Raw genomic sequence first — 12,969 nt, forward strand, 5'->3', positions numbered from 1 at the left:
AAATGATAGTCAGTTCTGATCCCTGGTCACCCTGCAGCCACCTCACTGTAATCCTGACAATATCATACCCGTGTTAGGGGTAATTTTGGGTATGACATAAATTAACCTGCCAAAGTCACATGCAGTTCCGGCTGGGATTACAATGAGGTAGCGAGTTTTAGTCAACTTCAGAACCAATAATCATATGAATCATTTAAAATCCATTTCTATTTATTCTTGTTCAAGAAAGTAGTCTGGTTAAAAAAGGAAAACTAGTCAAACTGCATGAATACTCAGATGCTGATGCAGCAGTCAGACAGCGTTTCTGTGCAAGTGGAATATGGCTGAACCAGCTTTAACCCTGAGGTCTTATTTGGAAATGGGATGTGAGGATAATCCTGTTCCACTTTGAGAAAGACAAAGCTTCGGGGTTTAGTCTAGGATGGAATGAAGGATTGCGTTCAGAGAGGAATAGAATGGCACCTGGGAAGATAGAAAGCAGTGAGACCAGAGGTAACAGGCACTTTGCCACTTGTAGAATGTGTGAAAACCAAGGCTGTTTTCGAAAATAGACTGTTTCAGAATTCGAGCAATGTACTGTCTTAGTGATTTCTAATGGATAAATAGCTGATAAACCCTCACTGAATTAGAGTACCAGCTCAGAATCTTCTCTTGGCTTAATAAATGATCATTGACCTGTATCTCGAGGCTCCTGAGATTATTTCATAAAATAACCTACCACAACACCTGTTTGCCTGATTCATTCATCCATTTTATTGCTAATGTTCCATGCATTAAGTCATAAGGCTTCTCTTTTTGAGGGAAGGTGATGGCTGAGTGGCATTGTCGCAAGGATATTAATCCAGAAACTCAACTAATGTTCTGGGGACCTGGATTTGAATACCGCCATGACAGATGGTGCAATTTGAATTCAAAACAAAAAAAAAATCAGACCCACAACAATGTGGTTTGACTCCCAATTGCTCTCTGAAATGGCGTGGCAAGTCATTCAGTTGTACCAGTTGCTCCAAACTCTCAAAGAAATGAATCCCGGATGGATCCCTTGGCATCGACCTGGCCGCTGGAAAATACAACGGCAGAAACAGACCCTGCAAAATCCTCCTTATTAGTGCTAGCACCAAAAACTGGGAGAACCGTCTCATTGACTACTCAAGCAACAGCCTGACATTGTTGTACTCAGGGAACCTTCCAGAAAATGTACCAGATACCACCATCACCATCCTTGGATATGTCCAGTCCTACTGGCAGGACAGACCCCGCAGAAGTGGCGGCACAATGGTATACAGCCAGGAGGGAGCTGTCCTGTAAGTCCTCAACATCGACCCTGAACCCCATGAAGTCTTTTGGCTTCAGGTTAAACAGAGGCAAGGAAGTTTCCTTCTGGTTAACATATTCTGTTCTCCCTCAGTTATGATTCCGTACTCCTCCAATTTGAACAACACTTAGAGGAAAACTGAGGATAGCAAGGGCACAAAATGTACTCTGGGTGGAGGAATTCCAATGTTCACCACCAAGCATGGCTTGGCAGCAATACTATTGATCGAGCTAGTTGGGTCCTAAAGGACATAAGTGCTGGACTGGGTCTGCAGCAGGTGGTGAGGGAACCAACAACAGGGAAAACATACTTGACCTTATCCTTAACAATCTGCCACCTACAGATGCTTCTGTTCATGATAGGATCAGTAAGTGTCCTTGTGGAGACCAAGTCCCACCTTCACATTGAGAATAATCTCCATTGTGTTGTGTGGCACGATCACAGTGCTAAGTAGGACAGACTTTGAACAGATCTAGCGACTCAAGACTGGGCATCCATGAGACACAGTGGGCCACCAACAGCAGCAGAATTATACTCCAGCACAATCTGTAACCTCATGGCCTGGCATATCCCCCACTCAACCATTACCATCAAGACAACGGATCAACCCTGGTTCAATGGAGTGTGCAGGAGGGCGTGTCAAGAGTCGCGACAGGCACACCTGAAAATGAGGTTCAACTTGGTGAAGCCACCAAACAGGACTACTTGCATGCCAAACAACATGGGCGGCACGGTGGCACAATGGTTAGCACTGCTCCCTCACAGCACCAGAGACCTGGGTTCAAATCCCGCCTCGGGCGACTGACTGAGTGAGTTGCTCTTCGGAGGGTCGGTGTGGACTTGTTGGGCCGAAGGGCCTGTTTCTACACGGTAAGTAAGTAATCTAATCTAGTAAAACATTAGCAGCAAATGATAGACAGAGCTGAGTGATCCCACAATCAGCAGATGAAATGAAAGCTCTGCAGTCTGGCCACATCCAATTGCAATTGGTGGTAGATGATTAAACAACTCACTGGAGGAGGAGGCTCCACAAATATCCCCATCCTCAATGATGGATAAGCATCAGAGTAAAAGATAAGGTTAAAGCTTTCGCAGCAATCTTCAGCTGGAAGTGCTGAGTGGATGATCCACCTTGGTCTCCTCCAGTGGTCCCCAGCATCACAGATAACAGTCTTCGGCCAATGTGATTCACTCCTCCTGATATCACAAAATGGTTGTAAACACTGAACACTGCCAAGGCTATGGGCCCTGACAACATTCCATCAATAGTACGAAAGGCTTGAGATCCAGAATTTGCCGCTCCCCTAGCCAAGCTGTTCCAGTACAGTTACAACACTGACATCTACCTGACAATATAGGAAACTGCCTAGGTACATAAATAGCAGGACAAATCCAACATAGTCAATTACCACCCCATCAGTCTACTCTCGATCATCAATAAAGTGTAGGAAGGTGTCAACAGGGCTTTCAGGCAGCATCTGCTCAGCAATAGGAAGGTCACAATTTAGGGCGGAACAGTGGCTCAGCGCTTAGCACTGCTGCCTCACAGCACCAGGGACCTGGATTCGATTTCAGCCTCGGGCGACTGTGTTGATTTTGTACATTCTTCCCGTGTCTGTGTTGGTTTCCTCCGAGTGCCCCAGTTTCCTCCCACAGTCCAAAGATGAGCGAGTTAGGTGAATTGGCCATGCTAAACTGCCCATAGTGTTCAGGGATGTAGGTTAGGTGCATTAGTCAGAGGTAAATGTAGAGTAATAGGGTAGGGGAATGGGTCTGAGTAGGTTACTCTTCGAGGGTCGATGTGGACTTGTTGGGCTAAATGTCATCTTTCCACACTGTAGGGAATCTATGCTTCAGACAAGTAACATTTGCACCACACAAATGCCAGGTCCAGTGTCAAGCTGATTGAAGTCATTCTTGACCCTGGACCCAGACAATATGTATTTTGCATTGAAAAGTGGCAAGTAACATTTGTGCATCAGAAATGTCAGGCAATGACCATCAAAGAGATAACCTAACCACCACACCTTGACATTCAATGGTGTTACCATCATTGAATCCCCCACGATCAACATCTTGGGGTTAATCATTGACTAGAAACTCAACTGGATTCACCACATAAACATAGTTGCTACAAGAGCAGGTCAGAGACTAGGAATGTTGTGGAGGGTAAGTCACCTTTTGATTCCTCAGAGCCTGTCCACATCTGCAACAGACCAAGTCAGGAGTGTGATGGAGTACTCCCCACCTGCCTGGATGAGTGCAGCCCCAATAATACTCAAGAATCTTGACACAATCAAGGACAAAGCAGCCCACTTGATTCACAATGCATCCACAAGCATCCATTTCCTCCACCACCGACACTCATTAGCAGCAGAGTGTACCATCTACAAGATGCACTGCAGAAATTCACCAAAGATCCTCAGACAACACCTTCCAAACCCACAATCACTTCCACCTAGAAGGACAGGAGCAGCAGATATATAGGAACACCACCACCTTCAAGTTCCCTTCCAACCCACTCACTATCTTGACTTGGAAATATATCATCGTTCCTTCACTATGGCTGGGTCAAAATCCTGGAATTCCCTCCATCATGAGATTGTGGGTCAACCTACAGCAGGTGAACTGCAGCCGTTCAAGAAAGCAGCTCACCCCCACCTTCTCAAGGACAACAAGGGACAGGCAATAAACGCTGGCCCAGCCAGTGACCCCCACATCCCACAAAAGAATGATAACAAGAGTCTTTGTCCCATTCACATTATTTTACACAGTGGTCCTGCCTGATTCTTGCCCTTTAATTCTCTGCCTGTCACCTTTCTTATTTTGCCTTCCGTATTTCGTTTTTGCCCTTGTTTCCCTCCCCTCTGACTCCCTGAATAAGTTTCCATCCCCCTCTGCTTTTAGTTTAAACTCTTCTTAACCACACTAGTAAACATTCCCCCGAGGACATCAATTCTGGTCCAGCTCAGGAGTAATCCAACTTGTACTGACCCCAATTCCCACCAAACGTGTCCCAGTCCCCCAACAATCTGAAATCCTACACTTTCTCTCTAGCCACATACTAATCAGATATTTCTACTCTGACTAACACAGCACTGCAAGTGATTCTGAGATCACTACCTTTGAGGTCCTAATTTTTTAACTTCCTTCCTAACACCCTATATTCTGCTTTTAGGACCTCATCCATTTTTTAACTACAACATTGGTACTGGTGTATACCATGACTACTTGCTGTTCACCCTCCCCACCCATGTACTGTAACCATTCTAGACCTTAGCTCCCAGGAGGCAACATATTATGAGGAATTAGAAGATGTGGTTTAATTTAGATAAATATTTTAGCAAACTGAACAAGGACAGGAGTTACACAGTTAATGGTCGGGCCCTGGGGAGTGTTGTCGAGGTACTTTTCGAAAGTTGCGTCACAGGTAAGCAGCTCTTTAGTAAGAAGGCATTCATCCCTCATTGCTCAGACCATTGAGTATAGGAATTGGGATATCATGTCATAGTTGTACAGGATGTTGGTAAGGCTGCTTTTGGAGCACTGTGTACAGTTCTGGTCGCTCTGGTATCAGAAGGATAATATTACATTGCAGAGGGTGCAGAAAGGTTTTACTGGAGGGTTTGAGTTGTAAGGAGAGGCTGGATAAGCTGGGACTTTTTTCACTAGAGGTTAGGAGGTTGAGGGGTGACCTTATAGATGTCTATAAAATCACGAGGGCCATAGATAAGATCAATATCAAGTTCAAAACTAGGGAGCATATCTTTAAGGTGAGAGGAGAAAAATCTACAAGGGAACCTGAGGGGCAATTTTTTCACACGGAGGGTGGTTCGTGTGTGGAATGAACTGCTGGAGGCAGTGGTGGACACAGGGAAGTTGCAACATTTCAAAGACATTTGGACAGGTAAGTGGATAGGAAAGGTTTAGAGGGGTATGGGCCAAATGAAAGTAAATGGGACTAGTTTAGTTTGGGAGACTTGGTCAGCCTGGATGAGTTGGACCATAAGGGTCTGTTTCCATCCTTATGACTCTATCTTGGAATTTCATTTGTGGCCACAGAAATGATTACCCATTCCCCTTATAATTGAATCCCCTATTACTATAGCATTCCCACACTTATTCCACCTCACCCATACAGCAGAGCCAACTATGGTACAATGAATTTGCCTGTCCTTTCTTTCCTCTGATAGGCCTTTCCCCTCAACAGTATCCAAGGCGGTAGATATGTTTTTTTTCAGTGGAACGTTTACAGATGGGGGTTCCTGCACTGCCTACCTAGTCCTCTTACTCTGCCGGGTGGTCATCCCTTTGCTGCCTGTGGAGTCTTTGCCTGTGATGTGATCACCTCTCTGTACTTGCAATCCTTGACACTCTCAGCTTTGGGCTGCAAAGACAATTGCGCGTCCTTTGTCAATTGTTGGAGAAATCCATCTGGTTCACTAATGTCCTTTATGGAAACAGACTGCCATCCTTACCTGGTCTGGCCTACATGTGACTCCAGACCCACAGCAATGTCCTCTGGGCAATTAGAGACTGGCAATAAATGCTGGCCTAGCCCGTGATGCCCTTATTTTGTGAATGACTAAAACAAAACTTACATTCCATGAACTAACAAAAACCTGTTGGAAGAGTTGCTGGCTTATAGTCCATGTGTTGTAAAGACACTTACAGTGCTGTTAGTCAGTACCTGACCCTTCACTGATGTTATATTTCCAAAGTCAGGATGGAATGTGGCTTGTTGGAAATGGTCATGGTCTGGTATATCTGCTCCTTGACAGTTCACACTGAGTCTGTGTGTGATACAGTTTTTGTTGCATGCAGGTATGCACTGCCTCATTGCAGATCTGAACTGTGTGCAAATATCCCTCCACACATCCCCCATTGAGGCATAATCCCTGACCTCCAGTCGAAAACCCAGCAAAGCCCTCCAAGTCAGACCCTGTCACACTCTGACGATTGCAAATGGAGGCAGAATGTGGACAGCCTGTCAAGAGACTCTTGGGAGCTGAAAGCAGATGACCTGGCCCAGGAAAGCTGGGTCAGTGTTACTGCAAACGCACAGTGATCTCTGTTAGTTTCCCAAGGCCCCAGGACACTAAGGTCAATGACCAAACAGCAATGCAACGTAACATAGCACATCATCTCTCTTCCTGCAGACCGATGCTCAGGAGACCCTGACAGTGCATACAGGCTGTGGGCTCTGCTTCACTAAATCCTGATGCTGCAGAATAAACGTGATATGATTGTAGGCATTGTATCAGCAGCCATGACTTGGTACCAAGGTTTTAATTGATGGGATGAGCGACTGTTGCTTGATAAAATCGCAGCCTGTTGACTTTCTCTCCATCAGAAGCAGGGTTTTTCAGGAAGTGCATTGGGTCAGGAGACACGCAAAGTATGCTACGCTAGAGGGAGTTATTAATACATGACAACAGTCGCTATAGCAACCAAGCAACCTTTGCAAAACACCGCGGTTGATTACTAAATCAAATGAAATTTCCATTTAAAAATGAAATGAGTTTAGTGGTGCCATTTTCCTGTCACATTCTCTGGGCCCTATGTTCTTAATGTATGAATCAAATTGAGTGCAGTCTTTCACTGAAGGGAGTATTTAGGGACATGACAGATTCAGTGCCAAAGAAATCCGTTTTGGGATATGATATGTGAATAATTGCTAACAGGGCGCATGATAGGAGCAGAATGTATGGCAAGGAGCAGTTCAGATGACCTGGGAGCTGTGTTCCTCAGAGCTCCTATCACTGGAGTTTACCTCACTGCATCTCTGCGTAGAACGTAAATTGATCGTGTGAGATGGTGACTATAACCTGTTGGCAATTTCTTTCATCCTAGCATCATCATGAAGGTGGAATTTAAATTATGTGGGCCTCATTTCCCCTTCCCCCACCTCATCCTAGTTTCAAACTTCCAGCTCAGTTACTGTCTCCTTGACTTGTCCGACCTGCCTATCTTCTTTTCCACCTATCCACTCCACCCTCTCCTCCTTGACCTATCACCTTCATCTCCTCCCCCACTCACCCATTGTACTCTATGCTACTCTCTCCCCACCCCCACCCTCCTCTAGCTTATCTCTCCATGCTTCAGGCTCACTGCCTTTATTCCTGATGAAGGGCTTTTGCCCGAAATGTTGATTTCGCTGCTCGTTGGATGCTGCCTGAACTGCTGTGCTCTTCCAGCACCACTAATCCAGTATTTGGTTTTCAGCATCTGCAGTCATTGTTTTTACCTTTTTACCTCATTGTATGATTGTCTAGTGAGCAGGTTAGTTCATATGCTTAGTATATGCAGTGAAGACAGATAACTATCTGCACTGTTGGACTGTTGACATAGTGTATATTGACCGTGGCCAAAATGGGTGTCGTATGTGGGATGTGCTCCCACTTTGATGTTCACCAGCCTCATCCAAATCTCATTGGTCCTGTCACGTGCCCATCCACATTGACCCAGACCAATTGCAGATGAGCAGATTTCTCCACAGTCTGATGTTTCCCACCCAGCCTGCTGCCCCATATCTTTCTAGCCTTTCAGCAGGGATTCTTGCAGCTTTCAAGATGATCAGCTTTGGACAGTCGCTGTCCTTACCCAAACTGGCCTATAGGGGACTCCAGTCCCACATCAATGTGTCGATGTTCCCTCTGAATTAGAAAGCGACACAATAGGAGCAATACTGCCTTGTGATACGTGATACAGGGTCACAACAAGCTTCTCAAAAATTTCACTTTTTAACCTCCCTAATTCCAGGAAATGTATCCCACATTGTATGTAATCACCTTAAGGGACTTAACCCGAGAAAAACAGGTCTCTGATAAATCTACACTGCCCTCCCTCCTACATCCTTCCATGCAATGCCCACAGCTGCAGTTTCACAGCTTTGTGCATCTGGGGGATGTGTTCTGTCCTGTTATATTCTCAGACTCAAGGTATAAAGGTCAGCATTCTATTAGACTGCCTGATTATTTTTGACAGCTCATTATTGCTACTTTAAAGATATTTGCAGATGAACCCCAAGCTTTTGTCACCGTCTCTCTCTTTTTACTGTTTAAATGGCCTGGTTCTAAACAGTTTAGGTACAAAGTGAATGATCTTGTTAATAGCTAACTTCTGCTTTCTGTTTAAATACAATGCTCTTCCTGGGGGTTGCTATGTCTGTCGGAACCTTTTTAATCAAGAATCAGTCTGCAATTAGTCTCCAGTGCTGGCCGTACAATCAAAAAAAGCTTGATTGGTCTGTTCTTTGCCGTTTAACACAAGCTTTCCCAAAGTCGACAAGTCATTTCTCAATTCAAAACTGATGACTGAATAAAACTACAGTAAAGAAAAATCAGCAAGGGTTCGATCAATATATAAAACCCTTGTCAGACTGTGGAGAGGTTTGAAGATGATGTAGAGGTGCCAGTTTTTTGACTGGGGTGGACAAAGTTAAAAGTCACACAATACCAGGCAATAGTCCAACAGGTTTATTTGTAAGCACTAGCTTTTCGGAGCGCTGTTCCTTTGTCAGGTCACTAGAGGGGCAGAATCATAGCACACAGAATTCATAGTAAAAGATCATTGTGTCATACAATTGATGCGATGTATTGAACAAACCTAGGTTACAATTTTAAAAGACATTTGGACAAATACATGAATAGGAAAGGATTAGAAGGACATGGGCAAGTGCAGGGAAATGGGGTTAGCATGGACAGACATTTTGGTCAGCATGGACCGGTTTGGGCCAAAGGGCTTGTCTCTGTGCTGTAGGACTTTATGACTTTATGCCCAAAACCTGGTGTGATTTTTAGTTTTGAAGATCACATTACAAGAAAGATGTGGTCAACCTGGAGAGGTCATGAAGGATACTGACAAGGGTGCTGACAAGGGTATCACCAAGACTAGAACATTTAGCAATGAGATTGGACAGGCTTTCCTGACTAGACATTTGATTTTAACTGGTGGGTAGGCAGCCGTATTGTATCAATGGGATTAACGGTAATCTGGAGTCAGGAGGCTGTGGTGGGTTTCGGCAGAGACAGGTCTATCAGCAAGACACAGCCTTTCAGAGCACAGAACTCCTAGTGGCTCTCAAAGGAAGGAAACAGCACCACTTGCCCCTGCACGCCCTCACCATGCTACCCTCTGCCCCATGAATCCCTCCCAGACCCTTACCCAAAACTCCTGGCCTTTGCCAGCTGGAAATTCAGCCCAAATCTGGGAGAGCTTCCTATTTTGTAAATGGGGTCACTCAGCAGTTTTTATTTCCCATGACCTATTTAGTGCATAGTGCAGCGGAGAACTGCAGATCCATTCCAATGTAATGAAAATTGATTTTACTTGTGATTTATGAACTGTACTTAAGAATTAAGAATAAACAGGAAACAAATCCATTTGGACATCCAGCAGATTGACATTGTGTTTAAGAGCACTCCTATTCAGTAAACAAAGGCAGTCAGCAACACAGCCCCTTGGAACAAGAGTTCTCCACTCATCCCACTGATCAGGAGTTAATTACATAGGAATTAGGAGTAAGAGGCAATTCATCCTGTTCAGTCTGGTCCACCATTTAACATGAGCATGGCTGATTTATCCTGGTCTCATTTCCACTCGCCTGCCTCCTCCCCATCGCCCTTTATCCTGCATTTCATCGGAAACATATCAATTTATTTCTTGAATCTGTTGATTGATTTAGCCTCCACTGCGCTCTGGGGCAGTGTGCTCCACAGATTCACAACCCTCTCAGAGAAGTTGTTCCTCCTTATCTCAGTTTTGAACCTAACTCCTCTCACGCGACATCTGGGACCTCTGGGTTGAGACCGTCTCACAGGGGGTGGGGGAGCACCTGTTCAACATCCACCTTATCAACGTCAAAAAGTGTGGCACTGGAAAAGCACAGCCAGTCAGATAGCGTCCGAGGGGCAGGAGAGTCAACATTTCAAGCATAAGCCCTTCATCAGTGTGGGATATGGGAAAAATAGAGTTACTTCTGCAATTCCATTTGCTTATACAAAGTAAATGAACTCACACCAGTGTGTAATTGTTTTAGCCAAGAGCTGAGTCAACAAGAATGGAAACTATGTGGAGAAAATACATAATTGTTTTTGTATTAGCTAAAATTGTATGCCAGAATGAAACGTGACTGCAAAACAACGGTAGATATTATAGGTGAATAGAGAAGATGCTGTGAGGGGAGGAAGTTAAGCTAGATACGCCTGTACAAACAATAGGTATAAACATCTGTTTCCCACTTTTACAGAAACACAGGAACAAACCCCAATTAAAAGGGTCATAATGATCAGTATGGTAGGGGAAGGTACAGATGGAGGGAGTTGATAATGTGAAGAAAGAATATACCTAACAATGACCTACAGCGGGATGAGGTCAAACGGCCTTGTGAGGCCAGAAATAAGCATTTTGTCACAGACAAGGCCAGATAAGGCAAGAGATAAACAGGGGTAATGGGGGCTGGTCTTAGGGAAGTGGAAGATGTAAACAGGGGAGGAGCAATTTAAAACAAAAGAAACCAAATTATATAAATATTGTGTATTAATTGAATTTGGGGTGTGTATGTCCCTTGCCTTATAGACACTGGACATCACACCCTCTTGTAAGAGTAAAATAAAGGGCACTACTGATTCAGATTTTGTCTCAGACTGGAATTAGTGAAGTGTGTGAGCTTTGTTTCTCACAATCAGGAATGAAGCTTATGTCTGAAACGTCGACTCTCCAGCTCCCTGGATGCTGCCTGACCAGCTGTGCTTTTCCAGCACCACACTTTTTGACTCGGATCTCTCCAGCATCTGCAGTCCTCACTTTCTCCTCGTGCATCTTAGCAATTTATATACCTCGATCAGATCTCTTTCTCTTTCTTCTGAATCCTAATTCTTCTCAACCGGGTGGCGAACATTGCAAATATGGACAAGATTCCCACTTCGACTCACCCTCCATCATTAAGGTCGACAGACATAATCCTTTTGTCAGAAGGCGCACACCAGTTCCATTTGGTTTCAATTGTAAGGTGAAACCATACTGACGACATGATTGTGTCGTAAGTGGCGTCATCAGCTCATCAGTCAAATGGTGCAGAGAGGGCAACAACAATTATACCAACATTCCCAAACACACTTAACAACCCAAGACACTTTACAGGGAATAATTAGTCCAAAAATTAACACCAGCCCAAACAACATGGAGACAGTGAGTGATGTAGAGAATCCTAAAGTCAAATGGAGAGGTAGAGTGATACAGTGGTCTGGGATGTCAGCCTGATGGCACAGCCATCAATGGTGGGACAAAGGAAATCAGGGGTGTGTAAAAGTCACAGTTTGAAGAAGGGGGAAATGAGATGAGGTTATGATGTGTGCACTGACTGGGCATTTTAATCAGAGTGGCAATGTTTCCACAAATTAACAATACTAATGAGATAAGGTTAAAGAGCACACAAATGCCAGGTTATAGTCTAACAAGTTTATTTGGAAGCACTAGCTTTCAGAGCACTGCACAACCACCTGATGCTTCCAAATACACCTGTTGGACTATAACCTGGTGTTGTGTGATTTTTAGCTTTGTTCACCCCAGTCCAACACCGGCATCTCCAATTCATGACTAACGAGATACATTTGACTTGCTATTTGTGTTGGAACTCTCTGTGACCTCAGAGTGCTTTCAGGTAGACTAATTCCTGTGGGTTCCAAGGCAGGGTTCGGTAACCCTGAGTGACACGGGCTAGGTGTGTTTATTTGTCTGAATGAGGGTGATATCTGATCGTGGTTCCAATTGTAACCAGTCAGGTTTATCCAAGAAAATGGCCATTGAGTTTGGGACAGAGAGAGACAGAGAAAAGAGAAAGAGAGAGACTGTACATGAGAGAGACAGAGAGAGGGAAAGGGGAACACTGTGAGAGCAATAGACTGAGACACAGTCAGAGACAATGCATGTGTGTGTGTGTGAGAGAGAGAGAGAGAGAGACAGTGTGTGTGACAGAGGCACAGAAAAAAAAGAAACAATGTGCATGAGAGCAGGAGGCACAGAAAGAGAGAGGCTGGGAGAGACAGTGAGATGTAGAGAGATACGGAGAAGAGAAAGACAATGTGTGAGATAGACACAGAGAGATACAGAGGAAACAGTGTGAGAGAAATAGACTGAGAAATAGTAAGAGACAGAGAGAGAGAGTGCACACATCTGAGAGAGAGGGAGAGACAGTGTGTGTGACAAACTCAAAAGAAAGAGAAAAAAATGTTAGAGCAAGAAACACTGAACAAGAGAGGCAGCAAGAGAGAGGCAGTGAGATGCCGAGAAAGACAGAGACAGCAAAAAGAGAGAGAGAGAGAGAGGAAATTGTGTAAGAGCAAGTGACAGAGAGAGAGAGACAGGCAGAGAGAGAAAGAAAGAAAGAGAAGACAGAAGGGGAGAGAGCCAGGGAGATACAGAGAGAGAGAGAGGGAAACTGTGAGAGCAAAAGACACAGAGAGACAGAAAGAAAGAGAGGAAGAAAGACACAGAGAGGACATCATACAGAGAGAACAGGAGACAGAGAAAGAGAGAAAGAGAAAGAAAGATAGATGAAAAAAAATTATGAGAAAGATAAAGACAGAAAGCAAATAGAGATATTCAGTGGCAAAGAGAGAAAGAGACAGAGCTAAGGTGAGAGCAACACAAAG

Source organism: Chiloscyllium punctatum, chromosome 12, assembly GCF_047496795.1.
Source record: "Chiloscyllium punctatum isolate Juve2018m chromosome 12, sChiPun1.3, whole genome shotgun sequence".
NCBI classification, from domain to species: Eukaryota; Metazoa; Chordata; class Chondrichthyes; order Orectolobiformes; family Hemiscylliidae; genus Chiloscyllium; species Chiloscyllium punctatum.